Genomic DNA, 24,804 nt, shown 5'->3' with positions numbered 1-24,804 from the left:
GGTAAACTAATGGGGATTCCTTAAAGAACGAGTATTACGGTTGAATTGTTTGAGAGGAGGGATGCAACTGGCTATTTCATTAGAGCATTGCTTATGGAAGTAGCGATAAAAATAATGAGAAACATGAAACCTTAAGACGGTGCTCGAGGGATGCAAACGTTTCAGTTAGACAATGGTCACCTGTCATTTTTAGAGCTCTCTTTTGAAGTCTGTCCAATAGACTTAAGTGGGTTATAGGTGCACCTGCCCAAATATGGGAATTGTAGTTTTGGACAAATACAGGCTTTATAACTTAGCCAGATCAGAAGGGGTACAAAACTTCTTGCATTGTCGGAGAAAACCAAACCACTAAGCAGCATTTTTGGCGATGTCAACAACAAGTGGTTTGTAATGCACATACCTATAGGACTGATAGTTGTTGCATTAAGTTTTCGAAGGATTAAATTCTACACGATTTTTGATTCCCCATTGAACAAACGCTGTCGTTGGTACATCCGAAGAACAAGGATGAGAATCAAAAAACGAATATGAAAAGCTGCAGCGAAACAATTTAGTGGGTTAGAAGTTTCAGACAAAAGATCATTAATAAAAATAAGAAAGAGCGTCGGAGACAAGACGGAACCCTGGGGTACACCAGCGTTTATTTATTGATATCAAATTTGAACCTGTCTAATACTACTTGAATTGAACGGTCCGAAAGGTTATTTTTAACCCAACGAAGAAGGGATTCATCAATACCAAATGCACGAATTTTCGATAAGAGAGCTTGATGCCAAAGTCTATCAAATGCTTTTGAAATATCAAGTGCAATAATCTTACTTTTCCCAAAACGATGTAAAGATTTGTGCCACATGATGATACCAACTCCACATCCCACACCAAATAGTAACAATTCTATGGATGCATTGGCTTTTTGACACTAAAGTGTGCGGTTTAAAAGCATTCTCCACCCAGAGCCGAGATGAAAATGCTTCTTGCCGAAAAAGATGATCGTTTTTTTAATTCAAGAGAGATTTAAGTCTTGAGCTGCGAAGCGATAGCGAAATGGATGGTCGTGCACCTTCAATTGTTTAGTCAATTGAAACTTGCAAGAAAATTGTCCAAGAGCTTTTTGCAGAATTTTTGTTCAAACTAGTTTGAGAAATTTTAAGCTGTTACGATTTATAGCAAGTTAAAGTTTGTGAATGGAGTCTCACACTATCGGCAGTAATATTCAAGTGACTGCATTCAATTTGGAAACAAGTTTTCAATTTTTCCCAATGTTGTTATTCGAGCGTCAAGCGACTTATTACGTTCGGCGGAGGTACTTTCAATCAAGATTTCTATTAGGAAAACAGTCGTCGCTCGTTGAATTAAAATAACGTACAATACGATTTAAAAGATGACTTACCCAGTATAGATATGTCTTTTTGTATTCAAGCTTATGCATGGTGCGGGAAAGGTTATACCTGGCATAGTTAAGCAAATTTTAGATGGTTGTGACTTAAAACTAATGAAATGACCCAGATTAGATTTTGTGACAAAGTTTCTCTTCCCTATTAAATGCCAGCAGCCTTCTTATAAAAAATAAGTTGAAATCACCAATTCCCAGGATAGCACTATTGCAAAATTTTATAAAACTATCATTTGCTGCTATATGAATTGGTTAAGAGCATCACTGTGCATCCATACATGGCTTAAAGTTTGGCCCACAGCTTTGTTGGCCGGGTTCGCTGAAAACTAGACTACTACTACTTTCCTCAGCAAAATCGCCAAACCAACTTCTTCTTTGAAAGTTCTCCTTCCATAATCTCTTGACTCAGGGTTGGATAGTTTCAAATCCTTTTTTGACACAAATGTTTGTGCTTTACATTACATTACATTATGGCTTCAAATCCTGCAGCTTATGAAATTAGTTATCCGCATATAAGTTCTAAAGCAAATGAAACAAAAACTTGGTATTTATTTTAAACAAAAACTAAACTATGTGTCTCTAAACTAACAGCTTTTACATAGTATACAGAGTTCCCTGCAATTAAACTACATCCATGTATCTTCAGCATCAGCCACCCTGTGTCATATTGCGACCATTACATTCTAAGAATGAAAGTTTTGTAGCGGTATACATTTGTAGCTTTAGCTCTATAGATAGATAGATGCATCATATTCATATACTTATATGAATCTACATCAAAGTTGATACTTTCAATGCAAATCGGCTAAAAGTTCCCGCGCTCCATTAATCCACCGCAACGCAAAACAATTGACCGCAACGGCAGCAGAAGCAGCGCAAAGAGCGCGAAACCGCGCACTCAACAGAAGGGCATCATATATAAGATTGGGTGGGTTTGAGTTATAGGAGGGAGGATGGATGGTGGAGGTTTCAAGAGGAGTACAGAGTAAATCATCGTATAATATCTTTTTGTCTTTAATACGAAATTCCCGCTCTCGAAACTATTATTTTCTCATTATTGCCAAATAAACGCTCCAATGGTCGTCGGGTAGGTAAGGTTGGTATTTTTGTTTCTTTTTGTATTTAAAGGCTCGAATGGATGATGTGGATATATGGACATATATGTAGCTGTACACTTGGGGATTATTCTGCATTAAGTATGAAATAGTGAGCTGCATTCGCTTCGCGGAACGAGAAACACTTTTTGCAGTTTTTTGTGTCAATTTATTGCCACAGTAACCAAAGAGGGACCGGCTGATGTTGATGCTGAAGCTGAAGCTGATGCTGAGTCTGGTTCTGGTAGTGCTTGGGCATGGGGCTTCCCATCATCATCATCGCATCGTGAACAAATGAACGAACGTTATATGTACTATGAGCCCTGCTCTGTTCATGGGTTTTTGGAATTGGATGAGATATCTTTTGTCGAAAACAACGACGACGACTACGACTACGGTGTGTTGTGGTGATGATGTCGACTGCGACGACGACGACGACGACGTTGACTACGACAACATAAACGAAAACTGGAATGGAGAAAGAGTATAGGGCTTGGTATCTGGTTTGGATGTCATTTACCTTGTTGTTTCGACGACGACGACTGACGCGGCGTTACGACCGAAAACAACGACGAACGGTGCGATGCGGCCCGGCACAATGGCTAGAGAAATTGCGGTACACCACCATACTCGTATATAAACCATTAAAAGCTGTCGAAATGGCAGCCTAAGTAGGTAGGCGTTGTTTTATATCGCAATGCGTGTTGGGAGGCTTTATATGCGAGCCTTCCATTATATTCTATGGGTTGGGATGTTGAATGTGTGTTCTTTTTACTGCACGTACAAAGGTACCCCTGGCTTTTGTTGAGAGAGAAATTGAATGGGATTTAAAAAGTCATCACATGTGATTGAATGTGAAAACGAGATATTAAACCCCCAAATAAGGGAATTGCGTTCAGTTTAAAACGTTTCAAAGTTTACATGATTGAGAAAAAAGAGGATAAAGGAAGAGACGAATTTAAAACAAAAAATATGGCACACTTATAGGTACCAGTAAGGAGTTTCATTTTGACATTTCAAAACCACTATGTTTTATAGGGATATCAAAAGATGTTTATTAAATTCAAAAGATGAAGATATCCCACTAACAATGAAAAACTTTACTAGACCAATGGCCCACCATAACCTTTTCATTGAACTTTCCAGGACCAAATCGCGCATTTGACTCTATGTCCTTGATAATTTCATAATCCACCTTTAAGATGTTGAATCGATGCTGGAGCATTTGCATATCTTTGTCTTTCACATTGCCTAATAAAAAAAGTCTAAAGGTGTTAAATTAAAGATATCGGACACCAAATGTGATCGATTCTAAGAAATAACACGGTCAGGAAGCTTTTCTTGGCAAATTTGCGATTGTATAGTTGCTTATCCAAACCGTAAAACTCGTTGTTGCAACAATCTTGTTTTCGAATAAGCCAGTCCGAAACAGTGATACCTTGAGAATGGCTTGTCGAGAATCTTTATTGGAGAGTGAGTGAAGTTGATTGAGTAAGGACGTCTATTTTTTAAGTCTCGCGAAAGTTGTTGATGGTATAGATATAGAGCTGAAGTAATTATCATAAAGTTAGTCAATTTTCCATTGGGTAACCAGTTAAGGACAGCTATAGCTTTGAGGTAGTTAAGGGCTTTGTCTACCTAGGCACCGCTATTAATGCAGACAACGACACCAGCGCTAAAATCAAACGAAGAATAACTCTTGCAAATCGCTGCTTCTTTGGACTTAGAAGGCAATTGAGAAGTAAAGTCCTCTCTCGAGCATGTAAAATCTCCATCTATAAGACACTCATCATCCCGGTTCTCATTTATGGCGCTGAGGCCTAGACCCTGTCAAAGAAAGATGAGAGCGTCTCAGGATGCTTTGAGAGAAAAATTCTTCGGGTGATTTTTGGTCCCGTACGCATAGATGGAGAATGGAGGAGAAGATAGAACGACGAACTGTACGGGCTGAACAGCGACACTGGCCTAGTTAGCAGAATTAAAGTCCAACGGCTTAGATGGCTAGGTCATGTAGAGCCGATGGACATCAACGGAGCGTTGATGTCCATCGGCCCGGAAGGTCTTCGAATCCAATCCCGAAGGACGGCAGGCGCAGTTAAGGAAGACCGCGACTCAGGTGGCGCACCCAGGTGGGAGAGGACCTCAACCAACTTGGTGTGCGAAACTGGAGACAGCTAGATATGGACCCAGCTGGCTGGAGACGGTTGTTGGTTGAGGCCCAGGTCCGCCCCGGACTGTAGCGCCACCTTAAACGAAACGAACCAATTAAGTTTCACAGAGAATTTATATTTAAATTTCCATTCTAATTTAAAATAAATATCAAAATAAATCCACTCAATAATTGACTGAAGAAAAACTAACACAAAACCACCTATAAAACCGTATAAAAATGCCGCTAAATCGAACACCACCAGCAACTTCAAACAATAAAACCGTCGACGACACAACACAAGCTTACAAATAATAGAGTTTTATCCTGCACCTCCCCAGAGGTTTTCCGCCACCAAAACAAACTGCTGAAAAATCCGGTATGATCGTAGGAGGAATGAAAACTCCAGATCTGTTTGACCGTATGTCTGTAGGTACTTCTGGATGAAAAACTTAAGGACTTCACTACTAAAGCAGGCATGGATAAGCTTAACACCGATATTGACAGTTTAAAACGAAACAACACAGTTCTTCAAAATCAATTAGCGAAGCTTGAGACCCGATGTATTTCACTCGAACGACAAGTGGAGTACCTGTCAAATAGAGTCAACGAAAAAAAAAGATCTTACACTTTCCCGCTAAAACAGGGGCTCAAGCAACTGAAAAAGTAAAAACACTATGAATGGACCTTCTTCTAACGCAAACTCAAAATGTAATCGCCAATACACGCTCGCAATCAAGAAATCAAAAACGTTGTTGTCGAGCTACAAAACAAACATGATATTGGACGCATTTTTAAAGCAGCGACAAAGTAAAAAAGGCACTGATATTTCGATACACAAAGACTACCGACAGCAGCTAGGGAAAGAAGGTGAAAACTCGTCGAAATACGAACGAAAATAATAAAATCCAAATACACAAATTACTTTTTTTTTAAGACGAATGGATAAGATAGTAGTTGAAATGACTATTAAAAAAGAACAATTTATGATCGTACCACTGTATATTAATTGTAACAAAGGACTCGCAGATACTGCAGATGCCGTCCGACTTTATCAATTAGTTCAACCAGGTCAGCATGTGATGCAACGTCTTACGTAAATAGGAGAAAACTTGTAGAAATGTGTGAATCAATTGCTCTGACCATGTTGTATGGTAGAACAAGAAGTGACAAAACTGGTAACTTTACCTTTTTCAGAGGAACTGCCAACTCCTTGACACAAGTCTGAACCTTGTAAATAACAATCAAATTCAATGGATAAGGGGTGTCGAGTTATTGGTTGCATGTGTCGAACAAGCTGCCCAACCATTCCAGGCAAAAGAACTGGAGGGACCCATGGTTTGATGCAGCATGTGAAGCAGCTAGGAACAAATCTTTCAGGCTGCTTAAGTTAGTCAGGGCAATCAATTCAAACTCAGCAAAAATGATGTACCATAACGCAAATGTGGCTTTTAAAAATGTCTGCAAGGAAAAACAGAAACAATATTCCCTTTCCCTCATGGTAAGGCTGAACGCATTAAGAGATAGATAGAAAAACAGATAATTTTCAACGATTACTAGGAGGGCCAGAAAGACCTTTCCAAATACAGTTTGCTTATCCTTGGATTGAAAACGAAATTCTTGATCAAGTATTAAAAATTAAAGAAGTAGTGACTGTCCTTCACAGATGCAACCACAACAAAGCTCCAGGAGATGATCGTGTTCCCTGTGAATTTTGTAAATATGCTTGAGAAAACTTTTTAATAAAACTAACAGATGCATACAACTACATCTTCATGAGCGATGACTTTCCGGAAACCTAAAGAAAGAAGCATATTGCCTCAAGAACAAAGTTTAAACTATTTAAGGCCGTAATGCGATCGATATTATGCGATGCTGGTCAGGTATGGCGATTTCAGCAGGATGAGGAGGTAGAAAAACTTTTTTTGACTCCCAGAAAATACACCTACCTATATGTTGCATCTAGAAATAGGATTGGCACCACTCTATATCTGCACATTGAAGATGCATCTGCAATATATATTAAAAGTTACAGAGCTACCAAACCATATCGGCTACCTAAAATAATCGTTAGACATCTGCTTTCTAGGAATTACCAATTTATTGAAGAGTGGACCTGACTTGGTCTTGAACATGACATCCAGTTGCTAGAATCAGGTATAGAGCAGTGGAAAACTTTATGCCCACTATTGCTTGGAATAATTGAAGCATCCTTTTTTTGCAAAATTGGGAGAATCGGCTCAAAAAAGTGAGTGTGAACAATTATTTCGACGATCAATATCCTATCAGTACAATAGCCTAAATTTTCAAAACCAGAGGGGAATTGTTGCGTTTAAATTACCAACCACACGGCCCAAACGACAGCACTCGGTGCACATTATGTAATCTCCAAAAAACAGGAAGATGCCCTATCCTTCAGACAATCCGACGCGCTTTCTGGGGAAATAACGTCCTCAACAATAAAATTAAATCATATTTTAATTCTCAATGGTAAAAACTTATGTATAGGGTTATCCATTTTGCGGTGTTAAAAGTAAACGTAAATAAAACACATACAAAATATTTTGTTTTATGATCAAAGAGCGCAACTAATAGTGACTTTTTGTGGATGTAATGGCGTCTCTTTAATTATTTAAGGATTCTCAAAACCCTAAATACGACAATTTTGTTTATTAACATTAGTCGCCGAAGAAAAATGTCTTCGCAAAATTACTCGCGTGGTTGGACGATAATGTAATATGCAATACATAGTTAAACTATCCATTTTTGTAAATGTCAGAGTTTCAACTAAAAAAAGAAGAAATTGGTTTAACAAATTAGTTTGACAGATATCGAATTCTAGCTTAGAAATGGAACTGATCGAAATTTATTTTTGTCTTTCTTAGACAAAAATTAATTTTCCTAAACAGCTGATTATGGTTTGTCCAAAAGGGAAACGAAGTGTTCCACTGATTTGTGTTTCAATTTCATACAATTCCGATGACATATTTCTGACAGAAAAAATTGTACGGTGGATTTAAATGGCTGCGTTCAACCTTGTGTTAGATAGGGTATCTTGGGCATGTAGATTTTTAGATACCTTGTTGAACTGGTTGAATAGCTGTATTGAGATAACTGTCAAATAATTAAAACAACTTTCAGCTGTTCACAAAAAGCAGAGAAACATTTAAGCTTCGAAGTCAAAATTGTTGTAAGATAAAACATTTAAGCAAAATAAAAGAACTTTTAGCTTAGAGAAAAAACTACATTTAATTTTTTTTTCGATGTTGAGAAATTTTTATTGGAATCAGACAATCCCCTGCTTATTTTTCTTGATTGCAGACTAGGGCTCTCAACCGAAGATGTGGTCGACGGCAAACTCGGATAAACCCCAGAGGATGACACTATAGAGAACTTATTGTTTTAGTGTCACTAACTTGTGCATCGTTGAGGTAAATTTCAGCCATCATCTCAAAGTATGGCCAATTCATTTTCCCTCGACCAGTCGACGTTTTCTTGTTATTGTCTATGATTATGTTGTCTTGCTTTTTCATATTTTTTAATTTTATTTCTAATTCCTTCTCCTCAAAGATTGACTATTGTTCTTCAAGAACTTTTGCAATTTCTTGAACAAATGTTCTTCGCTGGTTTTTTGGGTCTCGGAGCTGGTCCTTTCTCTTTCTGCACTTCTCCAAGATAAGCAGAAGGGGGTGTTGAATCATCTAAAAAATAACTTATCTTTTACTTACTTTAAAACAAAAAGTTCAGATTAATTTATTTACACAAGATTAATATATATTTACCTGTATTTTGTTGTACCTCTGGAACAGGATGAACCTCAACCTTCAACTTCAGAATGCTGGACACTAGACTGGAGGTAAGACCTAGAAAATTGGTCATCTACAAAACGAGAACAAAATAAGTCAATTTTGAAGTTTAAAAAAATAGATTATAACTACCTTCTAAAATTCGAAGGCAAATAGATTTTTCATCGTCTTTTATGTAGAGAGCATCCTCAAATACAATTTCTACTAAAATTCTGTATCTTTTTGTTTAACAACAAATACAAAAAGTTTAAATCGAAAACTGAGTTTCTTGAAATTTAACCATGTGTTGACTCAGCTGTTCTGTCAGATACCTACATACCCCAGGAATTCTTGGATACCTTTGGATTCCTTTTTTGACATCTCAGCTGTTTTTGATCAGCTGTTATTTTACACTTAAAAAACTTACAAAAAGGTACCCGGATAACCTATCTGTCTAAAATTGAACGCAGCCAATGATCGCTATAAACGACCTGTCAAAACATTTCAATGATGAAAACCAATGATAGTTTTAACTGGCTTCTAAATGTTTCCAAAAGCTCAAATGTTTCCACGAATATCAGCACTTTTCAACACATTTGATAGGTTCAGACGACATAACGGACTTGAAAGTAAGGCACGTTTCTAATATCTGATTGGCCAGCTGCCAAAAAATTATCTCCCAGTTAAGGGGATATTCTAGTGTAGACTTTTGAAAAAAATCAAAAACTTTTTTTTTCATATTTCCAAAGTTTAGACATTCAAGAATATGCGTTTAAAAGGATTTTTTAATATTCCGATTATTTCACAAGTTAATTGAAGGTCAAAGAAACTGGGTTTGAAGGTCACAGAAACTGTTTTGTCGTTTTAGTTTCATTTTGGCAACCTTTATAGTGAGTGAAAGTGCTAGCTCTGACAACGTGTTTATTTTTGAAGTGAATTATTTTGTGAAATGGATAGAAAATATGTACGTATTCTGTATCATTCTAAAAGTAAAATTTTCAAAAACTTGTCTCAAAACTTTGAACGCGTTTTTCTCGAAACCACTTTTTTCGAGCTGGCGGTAAGGATATATCGAGTTCTAATAGACCGATTTACTTCAAATTTGCAGAGGATGTTCTTTATACATCTCTTTATCGTGTGGTCCTTGTTCAAAATTATAACTCCTCATTTAGTATTTTTAAAAAATTCGGAATTGTTGGAAAATATGCAACAAGAACATTTTTTTTTTAAACTTCTGCCATTTTGTTAAATTTTTTTTTTAACTTATCCAAGGGTCAAACGATAGCGACATCTATAATAATTAAAAATCCGTCTGGTTTTTGTTTTTCAGATCACCAGGAGGGTTGGTAGGATGCACGCCAGGACACCCTCTTTTATTTACACCCCCACCTTGAACGGCTTGTAACTTTGTTAATTTTAATTTTCCTTTGTTGTTATATTCGACCAGCCCAACAAATTAAAGCATACCAAGCCGCTGTTAATGCCATTGATTATCTGCTTGAACTAGTGCAACCTTATGATTTAATCATCGCTCTTGGAGACTTTAATCTTCCCCATCTCAATTGGTCCACCTCAGATGATCAGACATCCTTCTTTCCAACTAACATCTCTTCTGAATCTGAATCGCTGTTCATTGATCGTCTGTCTGATTGTGGTCTTTTTCAACTAAATGGAGTACCAAACTTTATGGGGAGACACCTCGATCTCATATTTTCATCTGATCGTGATAACTGTGTTGTCTCCCCGAGCCCTCACCTTCTCTCAACCGTGGATCGCTATCATCCTCCCCTTAATCTCTCCTTCCCCATTTAATTTGAAGACAACTTTTTTGAAATGGAAAATTACTGTTATGATTTTCGTAGGGCTGATTTCTCCAAACTTAACAATCTTCTTAGCTCAGCCGACTTTGAATTAAGATCCCTCCACTTAACAGTTGAGTCCCTTACAAATTGGTTTTATTTGATTCTTTAGTACTGTATTGAAGAATCAGTACCGTTCTCTCGTAGAAAAGATTTCACCTCTGCTCCCCCTTGGTACAACAGAGAGCTCCGTAGCCTAAGAAATACCCGTAACAAACTATGGAAGATCTTTTTACAGTCCAAATCTGATACTGATCACAACAACTATCTTCTCGCCTATAATTCTTTTTCTGAATTAAGGGAGTCCCTTTATAACCAACACCTTAACCAAATGGAAAATAACCTTCTTCTTCTTTTCTAACCCCTATGTAACTAAAGCGCTTTACATTTCCCTTGTCCGTCCTCATCTTGAATATGCATGCCAAGTATGGTCTCCCTTTTATGAAAACCATTCACTCAGAATTGAAAATGTTCAAACACGTTTCGTTCGATTTGCCTTACGTGGCCTCCCCTGGGATGATACATCCAACTTGCCTCCTTATGCCGATCCACTAAAACTGATACGTTTGCAGCCCTTATATATTAGACGCAAAAACGCAAATATATTATTTGCTCACCAATTGTTAATGGGCAATATAGATTCCCCGGCACTCCTGAGTGATACCAACCCTCGAAATCTGCGATCTGTTTCCCTTTTCTATATCCCTCATCACCGCACTAATTACGGGCACTTTGAACCAATGTCCAGAATTCTTCGTCACTGCAAGGCTGCTTTGGAAGTTTTCGATTTCAACATTTCCAAATCCTATCTGAAAGATACCCTTTACTTTTTCCCTTTTTGAGTCCGAATTCCCCGTCCCTTGTAATAGCTCCAAAAATGACAGCTGCTTAAATAACGTACTTTTCCAAATAAAAATTCCTTATCAAAAAGCTTATGTATCCATCCATTTAAAAAGTTCCTCTGGTTAACATCCCTGCGATTTCATGTTCATTTTTGTTCGTTCCCTGACAAAGACTTTACTTTTTCCAAGTGCTTTTGTCCAATTATTTTGATTAAACTGAGTTTTTTTAACTAGAAACCTTAATAAGCATTTTTGTATAAAATACTTTGCATCTATATAATTCTCCGAAAAAAACTTCAAATTACTATAAAATACATCATCCAAAATTTTTGTGTACTTTTTTATACAAAAAACATACATCAATAAAATTGTGTCAATTTTTTTTAAATCTGTTTTCATTATGAGATTTTTAATTGCAATATGTATGTAGATATGTATAATGTTGTCACTCAAAGTGAATCGATTTTGGTTTGGTTTTTTGACCTTTGATGTCATCCGGATGAATGGCACAGAAATACAAACCATTCCCACAAACAAAAATGAAACATAAATAAATTGGATTTTTATTTACGTCAATAATTTTTACATTTAAATTATTCATCTACATTGTATGTATTTATAAAATGTGTAAAATAAATGTAATTAAAAGTTTAAAATAACAAAATTTAGATCCTCTCAAATAGAAATGTGTCTACATTCTATAGACTTGTTTGATTTCACATTTCAAAACATTTGTTTGTTGCTCTTTTTTTGAATATCGTTGTAATATTGACAAATTTTAATCTAAATCCTAAATTACATTTATAAAGCATAACGAAGGACACACATATGTTTAGGGTTTTTCAATAAAAGTTTTCATTTTGAATAGAAGATAATTTAGGTAAATGTCACCTTTGAAGCTGCCATCTTTTGACATTTAACAAGTTAAAAATACGTCATTTATAAAAATGGGAAACTACATCCTACAATTAACACATTGTCATTGTTAAATTTCACTACAAAAATGGTTTTTAATGTACCAATGACAATGACTTAAATGACATATGTCACATATGACATCTGACATTTGAATTAACTGTAAGTAGATGCAGAATTGTCATTTTGGGAAATTCATAATAATAGAATCTTTATTTATCGAATTTACAAGAATGTGAAACTACAAGCTACACTTACAAAAATGTTTTTTAAAGGCCTGTGACACTGACGTGACTTGTTTGACATGTGTCACATATGACATTTGAATTGACTGGAAGAAGATGCAGAATTGTCATTTTAAGAAATACCTAATAAAAGAACCTTCATGTATCGAATTTACAAAAATGTTTTTTAAAGGCCTATGACACTGACATGACTTGTTTGACATATGTCACATATGACATTTGAATTGCCGGCAAGTAGATGCAGAATTGTCATTTTGGGAAATTCCTGATAAAAGAACCTTTATTTATCGAACTAAGACATCGTCGTCATTGGCTTATGCGTAAAAGTACAAAGGCTTTTTATATTTTCGATTTAGATACAAATTAATATTTTAAATTGAGATTTCTATAAATTTTGAATTTCCTGTTATTATTTTTTTTTGTTTTTGAATTTTTTAATTTGGAAATTAAACCACACGTGGACAACAATTTTGGTTAATCCAAACTAAAGTATAGATTAGATGATAGTGTTACGAGCTTTATAATACCACTTTAGCTCAAATTAATTGAAATCCGATTAGTTGATGAGCTTTGTGTGTATTTATATGTTGTATATATTTTTAGATAGATTGGTGGTTTGGTTATACGTTATTTTAATATATGTATCTTTTTTAATTTGTATTTAGTTTTGGCAAAGTGATAGAAACATTATTGTGGCCTATGGCCACATTTGAAATTGGATTAAAATCCATTGCACATATATTTACGAAAATATATATGCAACAAAACGAGAAAGGACAATCTGTTTGCACGATTGATGGCCTTAGTTTACGTTTTATACCTCATGAATATTTTATATGTTTGATGTGCCAAAACAAATATTTATATATTGACGATATAGACTGATAGAAACAAAATATATACACACATATATATCCAATTAAATGAGATAGAAAACTAAATAAATTTTAGAAAACTATTGGTTGATTTTAAATTAGAACCATCGATTTCAAGCGAAATCCTATTACATCATTATTAAATGAGTGTGGTGTTGTGGTGTGGCGCTGCAGCCAGTGCAGCGGCTGGAAAACGGCGGAGGCGTGTGAGCATTTGTGTCCAATATGTGGCTGGGATTAATTCATCTGCGAAATTGTTTTTATAGATTTTGGGATTGATAAGGAATTTAAATGAATTTATATATTTACGTTTAGCGGGGACCTAAATAATACTTTTGTAAGTGTTTCCAGATTTTAGAACTTCAAATTTATTTATACTGGAGCTTTGAAAAATCAAGTTTAAAAAATTGTCAAGTATTTTTGTGCAAGTGCTTTGTAAAGGTTGTGTTTTAAACTAAGACCTCTGGCATGACAGTCTAACCATCATGCCACGGGTACTCGAAAGGCTTGAAATTATGTTTTAAAAATGATTTCGGGCAAGTGGTTGCCGTGCCTGGCCGGTTTGGAGTCGAGTCAAAATTTGTGAAAAAAACCTGTGTGAATAAGTTGCTTTTACAGAAAATGCATAATGATCTGTTTATTTGCATGTTTGTGTACACAAAATATAGTTTTGTTTTAATCAAATTAAAAAAAAAATGCACATGGAGAAGGTAGCCTATTCTTAAATGGTGCTGAACTATTCAGTTCTTCATTGTTTAACACGAATCAAACTATCTCACTTGCATTTAATAAAGAACACTATTTGCATTTTAGAAAGTGCTGTCAAATTTAATTCAATTTTTAAATCTACTTGTGTGGTGGAAACACCAAAAAGATTTGATTAATCTAATCCGAGATAAACCTTTGGTAAAAACACAGCAAAACTTAATTATCTTTTTTATTGTTTTTTCTTGCAAAATAATCCCAGATAGTCTATTTTCACTAACAAAACTAAATAATATCAGTAACAGTAATAGATTGATTTTTTTCCCCAATGGAAACCACATGATTTCAAATGTACAATTACTCAACGAACACAGCCATCGAGATACAAATGCAATATCAATCGTACCAACATTTGAGAACGAAATCACTTAAGATCCATTCGAGACTCGTATCAATGTCAAAAACCCATCCGTAGTGTATGATTCTTCTTTAAATTGTATCGGTAGTAATCCTACTGCGGATATTGTTTTTGTTATTCATGCAAAATCCTACTATATTATCGATAGATTTTCCAACAAATCTGCGTAAACAAGTGACTTCAAATAACCCCACAAAAAAAGAGCACCGGTGTTAAATCGCACGATATGGGTAGGCACGCCTCAGGTCGACGACGCGAGATATTTCTCCATTGTAGTTCCACTTTTCACTGTTTCATTATATGCAAAATATTGTTGGCAATTTTAATTTTTTTTTTTAGAATAATTCAACTAAAAACTTTTTTGACAAAACACGAAAACCTTCAAACCTTTGAAGCAAGACCAATCGACAGACGGGATAGGAAGTTATCAGGATGGGTCGCATCAAAGTCTTTTTGTTTCATTATGAAATGGCAAACCAAACAACATATAAATCAAGTGACAGCTGTCAAACCGATTAACTTCAAAAATAGTATTGCCAGATTGAAAACTCAGCCTTACATACATATGTAAGTACTCCAAGTGCAGGTTGGACTATCTAGTAGTAACTTTTCAATTAAACGTTATTTTGAAACTGACAGTTGTTTTCCGCTGAAAATCTTGTCAGAAAGTCAGTATCACACCTCTGTAGAAGGTGCTTTCGAACAAGGTTGGAAAATATTGAAAATTTACACATTTTCAAAGTAAAAAGAAGCACGAACATTTCGTGAGTCTTTAGTGGCCAACACTCCGTGATAATAATGGGGGTGTTGTTACCTTAAGCGTGAGATTTAATTCCCAAGCAAAGGAGAATCCAACAAAAAGATCTTGGAAGAATTTGCTAACAAGGTCCAATTATTTCAGTAATTGAAGACACACGCGCAGTGTGGTGAGAATTTTAGAGTTATGGCATCGTTGGAATATTTTTCTTTGAAAATGAGAGTTTGAACAAAGTTTAAACTATTCCATGGTACGAATCTTCTTTCGCACTCGTACAGCTGCTAGGGTAGTAAACGATCTCGACATTCACAAATCCGCTGGCTCGGATAGTATCCCGGCAATTGTTCTGAAGAGGTGTTCTTCAACGCTGGCAAAACCACTGCGTAAGTTTTTCCATCTGTCCTATTCTACTGGAATCTTTCCGAGTGGATGGAAAACTGCATTTGTCCAGCCTGTCCCTAAAAAAGGCGAATATTTCTTCCCCTCTAACTATCGTCCAATCGCACTTCCCTTCTTTCTATGGTCTTGAAAATGCTGATCAACTTTCACCTTAAGAAATATCTTGAAGAACGGAAGCTTCTTAATGACCGGCTTCTTAATGTATGGCTTTCGTTGCAAAAGGTCCACTGGTTTATCTCACCGAACAGTGGAACAAATCTTTACATCGTTTTGGAGGAAGTAAAATGATATTGAAAGTAACTTGATATTTCAAAGTCATTTGGTAGAATTTGGCATCAAGCTCTATTATCGAATATTCTTGCTTTTTGTGTTGATGACCTACCTTTCGAACTATTAAATTCAAGTAGTATTGAACGGGTTCAAATCTGATATCCACAAAATAAACGCTGGTGTGACCCAGGGCTCCGTTTTGTCGTCGACTCTCTTCTTTATATTCAAAAATGATCTTTTGTCTGAAACTTCCAACCCACTACATTGTTTCGCTGATGACAGTACCCTCTGCTTTTCATATTCATCCTTGTTCTTCGGATGTGGACTACCAACGGCATCGTATGATAAGCTCATTAAATTCTGATATTGACAGCATTGTTCAATGGGGATTCAAAAACCGTGTAGAATTTAATGCTCCGAAAACTGAATGCTGTCAACTGAAACAAAAGTGTAACCCTCCCCCAATGCCACTATCCATGGGTGGTACTTGCATCGAGGAGACTGAACAACTATCAGTCCTAGGCGTGTGCATCACAAACCACTTGTTGTGGAGTGATCACATATTTGACATCACCAAAAATGCTGCTAAGTGTTTAGGTTTTCTCCGACGATGCAAGAAATTGTTTACTCCTTCTGATCTGGCTATCATTTGTAAAGCTTTTATTCATAAACTTGAGTATAACGCTCATATTTGGGCTGGAGCCCCAATAACGTACCTGAGTCTTCTTGATAGAATAGAAAAAAGATCTCTAAAAATTATAGGAGATCGTTCTCTCTCTGAGACTCATGCCTGTCATTGTCTTATAGTGATTTCTTAAACAATGCTCTAGCGAAATAGCCAGTTGCATTACTCCCCTTGACCAATTCAACCGTTATACCCGTACTGCAAGGAATGTCCATCAGTTTACCCTTGAGCCCGATTTCGGACGTACTGTTAAGTACAGAAATTCTTACTTTTGCCGCATTACGCGAATGTGGAACGCTTTACCTGACTCAATATTTCCCACTCATTACAATGTGGGCCATTCAAAACCAATGTCTCTCCTTCCTAATCCTACGATCCTTTCCTAATTGCTCGCACTGTGTTTAATTATTAAACGGGTATTCATAACCCCTTTAGTGTGCGCACAATATACAAGAAAAAGTTGAAAGGTGAAAGGCAGTGTGTAAACTTCCTTGTTTACCTTGTGTTTTTTACTGAAGATATTGATTTGGCCTATGCGAAACAGCACATGCCAAAATCGCCCTTTTAAGGTCCAAATTCCCAAACCGTGTTATTAGCCATCTGGGCGATGATAATTTCGTCTCGGAGTTGGTTAATTCATCTGGACTTTTTGCATGGGAAACGAAAAGAAGCGATGATATGCCATTAATCTGAAAACGGTTCAAACAATCCGTGAGCTTAAGCCCTAAACTATCAACCAAGTCTTAACAAATTATAGTTACAGAATGCCCTACTGCGGAACTATGAAACAACCAATTGAACATGGCTGTGTTCCATAATCAGTTTTTGTTTTTAATTAGTTTAAATGTTTTTCGTTTTGTTCCATTTTTAAAAAAACCTTGAATTTTGGCCATGTTTTATCAGGTACTTAAGCCCTTCAAATACTTCAACAATACTTTCGGGAAGATTTAAATTAAAAAATATTTTCTTGTATCAGCAAAAAGTTCTGACCAACCAAACAAAGTACAGCTGTCAAATCGATTAACTGCGAAAAAAGTATTGCCAGATTGAAAACTACACACATCTAAAAACTCAGTTCTGACCAACTATTGAAATACTTAAACGAGCAAAAAGTGTTCAAAAGTAAAATAAGCACGATAATATCTTTCCCCTTGCATCACTTGACACTTAACAAACTCAAGGTTTTCTTCATTCTCATTAAGAGTTTTCTTTGATTATAATTTTTTAATAATTTTCTTTAAAAAAAATGTTGCCCTCCTTCGAAGGCTTTTATTTACATTTCTCCAATAAATGACTTTATTGTCATCAATAAAATATCGACATTGTTTGTTAGAATAACCGAATTTTAATTTCAAGCAAAACCTGATTAATTAATTTTATATCATCACATTCCACTTTTATTGTATTTTGGTACATTTTCATTAAACTCAATTGCATTTGCTTAAACTCGAGACGACTACGAAGACAACGACGCTGATGACGAAACTTATAGTATCCGACCAAACAAAGCAATAAGGCATTTCAAGAAGACTCAAGAATCACACACTAAAGAGATACAACCTTTGTTATGAGAGAACCTGCACTGTATAAATTCCGCATCAGAATTTAGTGAGCATCCACTCTGTTTCTTCAAATACAAAACTATACAGCATCATTGGGATATGTCATCTGGTAAACCTCTGGCGTATCCTTTTTGAAAGCCAAGTAATTAAATGTGAGTGCTGGGCAACCACATTTATTCGTACGTATTCGTATCAGGGTTGCCATGTCATAATTTAGTTGAAAAGCACAATTTAAATATAATTGTAGCCCATTGTACGCAAAAAAGTAGCTCAAAAAGTATTTCTAGCCCAAAAATAAGTAGAAAAAGTATCTCAAAAAGTAGCCCAATGTAGTTAACCCTTATATTATTTATAGCTATTGGACTGTCACATTGAAGTTGTTGTCGGGAATTTAGCCCAATTTCCAATCAATAGCTCAATATGGCAATCCTGATTCGTGCTCCTGCTAGCAATTGACACCTGAGTTACGAGTATATCCTTGCACTCGTAATATAAATCGGGTTTTGTACAAAATTGAAACACAGACAATATTATTTGTGTAGCATGTGTTGTGTGGATTGCTTTTCCAAGGAATGACATATTGTGCAAGTCCTTTGTACTGAAAGTACTTTATATGTGTACAGAACCTTTCTACAAACCTACCTGTCTCTCTATACCTCCCAAACTAAAACTCTTCATATATAAACATCACACTAAAAGACTTTCCTCTCGAGACCGAAAGATGGATCAATTGCTGATGTTATATTGACATTGTCGCGTGCAAATTCATTCGCAGTGTTTGCACTAAATTGTTACATTTAGGACAGACAAACACCAGACGACACTCTTTTCTCTATGACATCAGTTCCAGAGCAAGACCAAATACGAAATACCCATGAACAAAGTTTTGTCAATAAACTATTTTCCAAAAATTTGTCTTTGAGGGCATCTGGGGGATTTAGTTGACAGACTTATGGGTAAGTCTTTAGCTATGTATGTTTCAAAGAGGAACTTTTTGAGTTTCATTTTCTAATGGTTTTTCTGTTATAAACTACATTAGGTTTATACCTTGAGTTTGTCTTTCTTGAAATTATTCGACCATGTTGTTGTTGTTAAATGTTCATATTTCGGATGGTTAATTGAAATTAATTGTATGTCATTTTCAGTCTTGGAAATACTTTTGTATACATTCTTCTTTTTCAATTGCCAATGCAGATAAATGTCAGAAAAATTTAAGAAACATGGTTGCATGAGTTTATTTAAGAAACAAACATTTAAAAATCTGTGTTTTGATATGGAGTTGTTCCTGGAATTTTAGTAGTGAACTAATTTGGATTGCTCCTGAAGGAAAAAATTACAAGTTATAGATTTGTTCTTTTATTTCTTCACCTCGAGTGTTTTAACTCTAATGCTTTACACCATCCTACAATTTTTCCACAATTCGAAGACATACTTTAAACAAGTGTAAACAGAAATAAAAAGTAGGCGGATACCACGCCTCTTAAAATGATTGATGATGTTCCTGATGTCTAACTCGTAAAATGTTTAGGATTGTATAAGACATCTGCCAGATGCTCAAAATTTGTAAATTTTTAGATTAAACAAATTTTATGCGGGTCTTCAACAGATTGTGGAGCAATGTCATAGATATTAGGTTCCACATGATTACTTCTTCCAGAATTATCACGCTCAGGAAACTATACTTGCTTAACTGTCACTGTAACCATTTTGTTATAAATTTTAACGTTTTAAGTACTTTGTTGAAGCGTACATAACTTTCACTTATCAAATCTCAAAATATGGAAGCTTGAAAATTGACAGCTGTTCAAATAACGGGATATTCACTATTTTTATTGTAAATTTTAACACTTTAAGTACTTTGTTGAAGCGTGCATAACTTTCACTTATCAAATCTCAAAATATAACAGCTTGAAAATTGACAGCTGTTCAAATAACGGGATATTCGCTATTTTTGTTGTAAATTTTAACACTTTCAGTACTTTCTTGAAGCGTACGTAACTTTCACTTATCAAATTTCAAAATATGACAGCTTGAAAATTGACAGCTGTTCAAATAACAGGATATTCATTCACTATTTTTGTTGTAAATTTTAACACTTTGAGTACTTTGTTTAAGCGTGCATAACTTTCACTTATCAAATCTCAAAATATGACAGCTTAAAAATTGACAGCTGTTCAAATAACGGGATATTCACTATTTTTGTTGTAAATTTTAACACTTTCAGTACTTTGTTTAAGCGTGCATAGCTTTCACTTGTCAAATCTTAAAATATGACAGCTTGAAAATTGACAGATGTTCAAAAAACGGGATATTCACTATATTAGTTGTAAATTTTAACACTTTCAGTACTTTGTTGAATTAAAATGTTCACTATTTTTATTGTAAATTTTAACACTTTGAGTACTTTGTTTAAGCGTGCATAACTTTCACTTATCAAATCTCAGCTTTAAATTTGAAAGCTGTTTAAATAACGGGATATTCAAAGTGAAAACTTTTAACTTGTTGACTCTCAGCAGCCCATTGTCCGCTTTCAATTTTCCATCGGTTTCTTAAGTGAGCTAGATATTGTATGGGTGTAAACCAAGATCTTTACACAAATTACACGTGAACTGTCAAACAAAAAACTGTTTCTCTTTTTTACCTCTGAATCTGAACGTGCGTGTTTCTTTTTTAAGTGGGTTCTGAGCTCTCTCAGTGTGCGTTCTATGAGCTAAACAGAAGCATCAGACTCTTTATCATCAATTTCTTCAAAAGTAAATTAAATGCTTCCATTTTGATTAAAAGTTTTGAATCTAACTTCTAATTTCCGTAGAAGAAAATGACAAACAAATTGACAAATGTCAAATAGTGACAACTTAGTGTTCAGTTGTGTTTCACAAATAATCCTGATCGCTTTTTAGATAATGTTAAAAGCATTCTCCGACTCTGTCCCGAATTCTGAGTGATGCCAAATTCTTGAGAATGCCGTGGGATTGACTGGTTTGAATCGTTTGCTGCGGACACCTGAACGGCAGTGATATTTTTAACACAATTTGAATTAACGATTTTAAAGTTACTTTCAATTACTTCGAATTTCGGTAAAACATTTTTGCGGGCATTGCTTGTTTTTGTACATACTCATGATGATTTTGAGTTTACTCTCAATAAATTGACAATGACAGTTCGATGATTAGTGAAAGGGTGCGTTCACAAATTAAATTCAAAGATGTTAAGTCCCTATTAGCGAATGCTATAGTTTCAGTATTTCTGACGATGTGTCACGCTGTGATTCAATTGTGTTAGTCAGTAAGTTTTAAATTCAAAACAATTTCTTAAGTCCTAAAAAAGTTGTTGTTAAATCTACTTGTAAAAACCTTGTCTTTTAATACTGGAAATTAAAAAACAAACGTAGCATTTTGAATTAAAACAATCAAACGTCCTATTTTACATCTGCTAAAAGACTACATTTGCGTGTTAAGTTGATGAATGTTGTGTAAAAATAAAACACACATTCCTAGACAACAATAACAACCTATGTATATTTTATTTTCAAATTCAAAAGTTCATTAACTTCAAATTTAATTGAAATACAAAAAATTTACTTTCTTCTGTTAATTTGCGCGCATTCACTTTAAATTTTCTTCACACTTTCAAATCCATCAAGAGATGTCAGTATTATAAGCGATTTGATGAAGACAAGACAAAGTTGATGACTTTAAATGTAGCTTTCATCTATACGGTTATTATTTATTATTACTTTTTTTATATATTTTTTACTTTATTGATTAATCCAGCAAGTCTGTGGTCTTCAAGGTTGTTTTTGTTGTCTTTTTTCTTTCATTTTTTGTTTCTTACCCATCTGACATAAACGTCTTATGTTGAACAACTTTCTCAATTAATTTTACCGTAATCCTCCATTGTTAACAAGTTTCAAGCATAACATCCCTGTTTTAAAAAATGGTTGTGTTTTGTTGTTGGCAGTAATAACTTTTTAGTTATCTAATAGAAAACATCATTCAATTGACAGTTAAGTCGGGTTAATCTTCTGTCATTTCTACATTTGGACATTTAATTTCCCATGGCTGTCGCGCGCCGCCGGAATCAAGTGACAAGGGTCATCCAAGTTAAAGTGGATTATGTAATTTTTCGTGAGAAGTCTATTCCAGTTCAAATATTGTTGAATTAGGTTTTTGCTATGTGAAATGTCTTACATCCGTCATTTTGTTTTTGTATTTCCCGTTAAACGAAAAACAATTTTATTACATTTCAAAAAGAAGAAGAAGAAGATAAACAACATTTTAATGACACATTTCTGTTTGTGTCAGAAACATTTAAAAACACAACATTGCATATGGTTCTTTTGCGAGCATAAGTTTGCCGCTTTACACGCTTCCAGCTATAAGTCCCTGCGGCAATGTTTTCACCTCCAACAACATAGCCGACGGACGATGAGACGACCACGATGATGGCCGAATTGAGGGTAATAGTAATAGAAACAGGTAATTAAACTGGAAGTGGTTCGGAATAAATGATTTGGTTATGGTGAGTGCTGAGAAAAACCACCAATTGCGGTGCGGTACATTTAATTTACTAAACAATCGTGACGGCCAGTGACATGCTCCGTGTAAATCAAATAAAATACCAACCATCATCGACGGCGGCGGCGAATGCTGGAACTAGAAATCAAAACGAAAAGTGCCCCATGATGCTGATGTCAGATGTGTCTCCTGATTTACAAATGTTATATGGGGAATCATTGGCATTACTCTTGACGAAGACTTAGAAGACGTTACGCGACCAACGGAGTGCGTTGTTGCGCTTGATACGTCACTTTTGAGAAGATAAAACAGGAAAAGGCTATAACTCTCTGATCGATTTGCCAAGGTGCAACTTATTAGCTTTTCTCTCTCTTCCCAGATCAACATCTGGCCAATTGAAGACTCCGCATCATCATCGCATCGGATTGAATCGGATCGGATTTCTGGTTTAGATTGATTGTACGTAGAGTACGTATGGATATGGATGGACCGTGCAGTGCAGTGGAGCTTCATCTTGATGGTTGATGAGAGATGCCTGATTGACGGGGAAACCGTTTTAATAGCCGACAGGCAATCTGTCCGTATTGTGTCGATAGATTTGGATCGGACATTGATGCGAACGATGCTTGACGACTACGACGACGAACGATGACTTCAACTACGACGACGATGCTGATGATGATGATGAAGATAATGACGGTTGTGGCTTTGCATTGATAATTGACTACTACCAACTTGTATCTAAAGTAGACAGTCGACCCTCCCCAAATGGTATCAAGTCTTATACCCGTAGATAGTTCTGCCATAGTGTTTCGAATAGAAACAACATCAGGGAGCTCCTGAAAAACAAGTGAACGAACTGAATTTTCTGGTTTATCTGTTGTTTCTTGTTTCTTGATTTTTAATTTTTAATTTCTTTTGCTTCCTGGTTTTGGAAGTACAAGTTATATAGTTATAGGTACCTATCCAAGATAGACTTGTTTGCGTGTCTAATGAAGGCAATTTGATGGACAATAATTGCATAAGATGAATATGCATTGTATAGTGCCATTGATAGGTTAACCAACCCAACAGTATATGGTTTGCTTTTGTTGATGGAAGCTTAGCAGCACATTGTGGTGTGCAAGCGAGGCAAAATTTGACAGATTGATGGTTAGATTGGTAACTAACTGATGTTGATGTCGATATTCTGGAAACTGCGTCTAACCATGTCCTAATAATCATCTTAAATTCAAAAGTTAACTAGTGACACACCTTTGATGGGTCAATTTCGGTTGGACACATCGGTATCTATTTTAAGTTGTTAAGTGTCACTGTCAACGTTAAAAAAGCCTAAACGTGTACAAAATAAGCTTTATTATTTATTTAGGCTAAAATCTTTATTAACATTATCTTTAAAGAGAGGAAAAAGAAGAGTCTAAACGGATTTATTAAGAATGACAGAAAGAGAGCATATCGAAGACAAAAGCAGGTGAAAGATTCCGGAAAATGTCCAAGATGAAAAAAGACTTAAGATTGGAAGACAAAAAAAGTCAGATATAGAGCGGCAAAAATATGAAAAGAGAGAAGAATTGGGAAATAATGGCCCGTGTTCCGAATTTCGATCGAAAGTGAATTGAAATCACTTTTCAATTTCACGTGAAATGAAATTGCATATGCTTCAATTTGATCGATTTCGAAAATTTCGAAATTGCTTCAAACTGTCAGAACTGAAGGATCATCCATTTTTATTATGTTTCAGAAGTACATTTTTTGCTGTTTCGAAGATGGATGTAATATTTTTGGCAATTTTAAGTGAAAAAATGAAGAAAAACTCAGAAGTCTAAATAGAACCTGTTATAATTCTTCATCGATTTCTTCAAATCAACAACTTGCTGCAACTCTCTGATTCCTAGCAGAAGGAAGCTTTCAAAGATCAATTCCAAAAAATAAAAACGTGATTTGAATGCGTTCAAAAAATGGAACAAACCGAGATACAGAACATCCATTTGCATGTTCGAAATTCCAATTCACGATAACGAATTGTGAAACGCCCAAATTCACTTTCGCAAAGTGTATTCACAATAAATGAAATGCAGAACATTGGCAGATAAAAGTATTTTCGAAAGAAGTGAGAAAGAGAGTTAAACACAGCAGAAAAGTTGAATAGAGATGTAAATAGATGAGAAAAAAAGAAGAAAAGAGAGGCAAAAAAAGGAGAGAAACAGAGTGAGAAATGAGAACAAAACTAAGCTAATGTATCATTCTAAAGGGTGGTTAAATTTTATGAGCCAATGTTATTTTTGAATAAAACACGCATTTTTTACGAAATAAGTGTTATTTTTTTATAATGAT

The 24,804-nt window shown here is 35.3% G+C and overlaps 1 protein-coding gene across 1 annotated transcript in view; it reads left to right on the top strand.

Moving 5' to 3' along the window:
- The window catches only part of LOC129950053 (serine/threonine-protein kinase N), a 255,008-nt gene that overhangs the window by 14,219 nt on the left and 215,985 nt on the right, over nt 1-24,804 (top strand). The window lies entirely within an intron of this gene.

This window comes from Eupeodes corollae, chromosome 3 (assembly GCF_945859685.1).
Source record: "Eupeodes corollae chromosome 3, idEupCoro1.1, whole genome shotgun sequence".
Taxonomy (NCBI): domain Eukaryota; kingdom Metazoa; phylum Arthropoda; class Insecta; order Diptera; family Syrphidae; genus Eupeodes; species Eupeodes corollae.
This window is presented reverse-complemented; position numbering and strand designations above follow the sequence as displayed.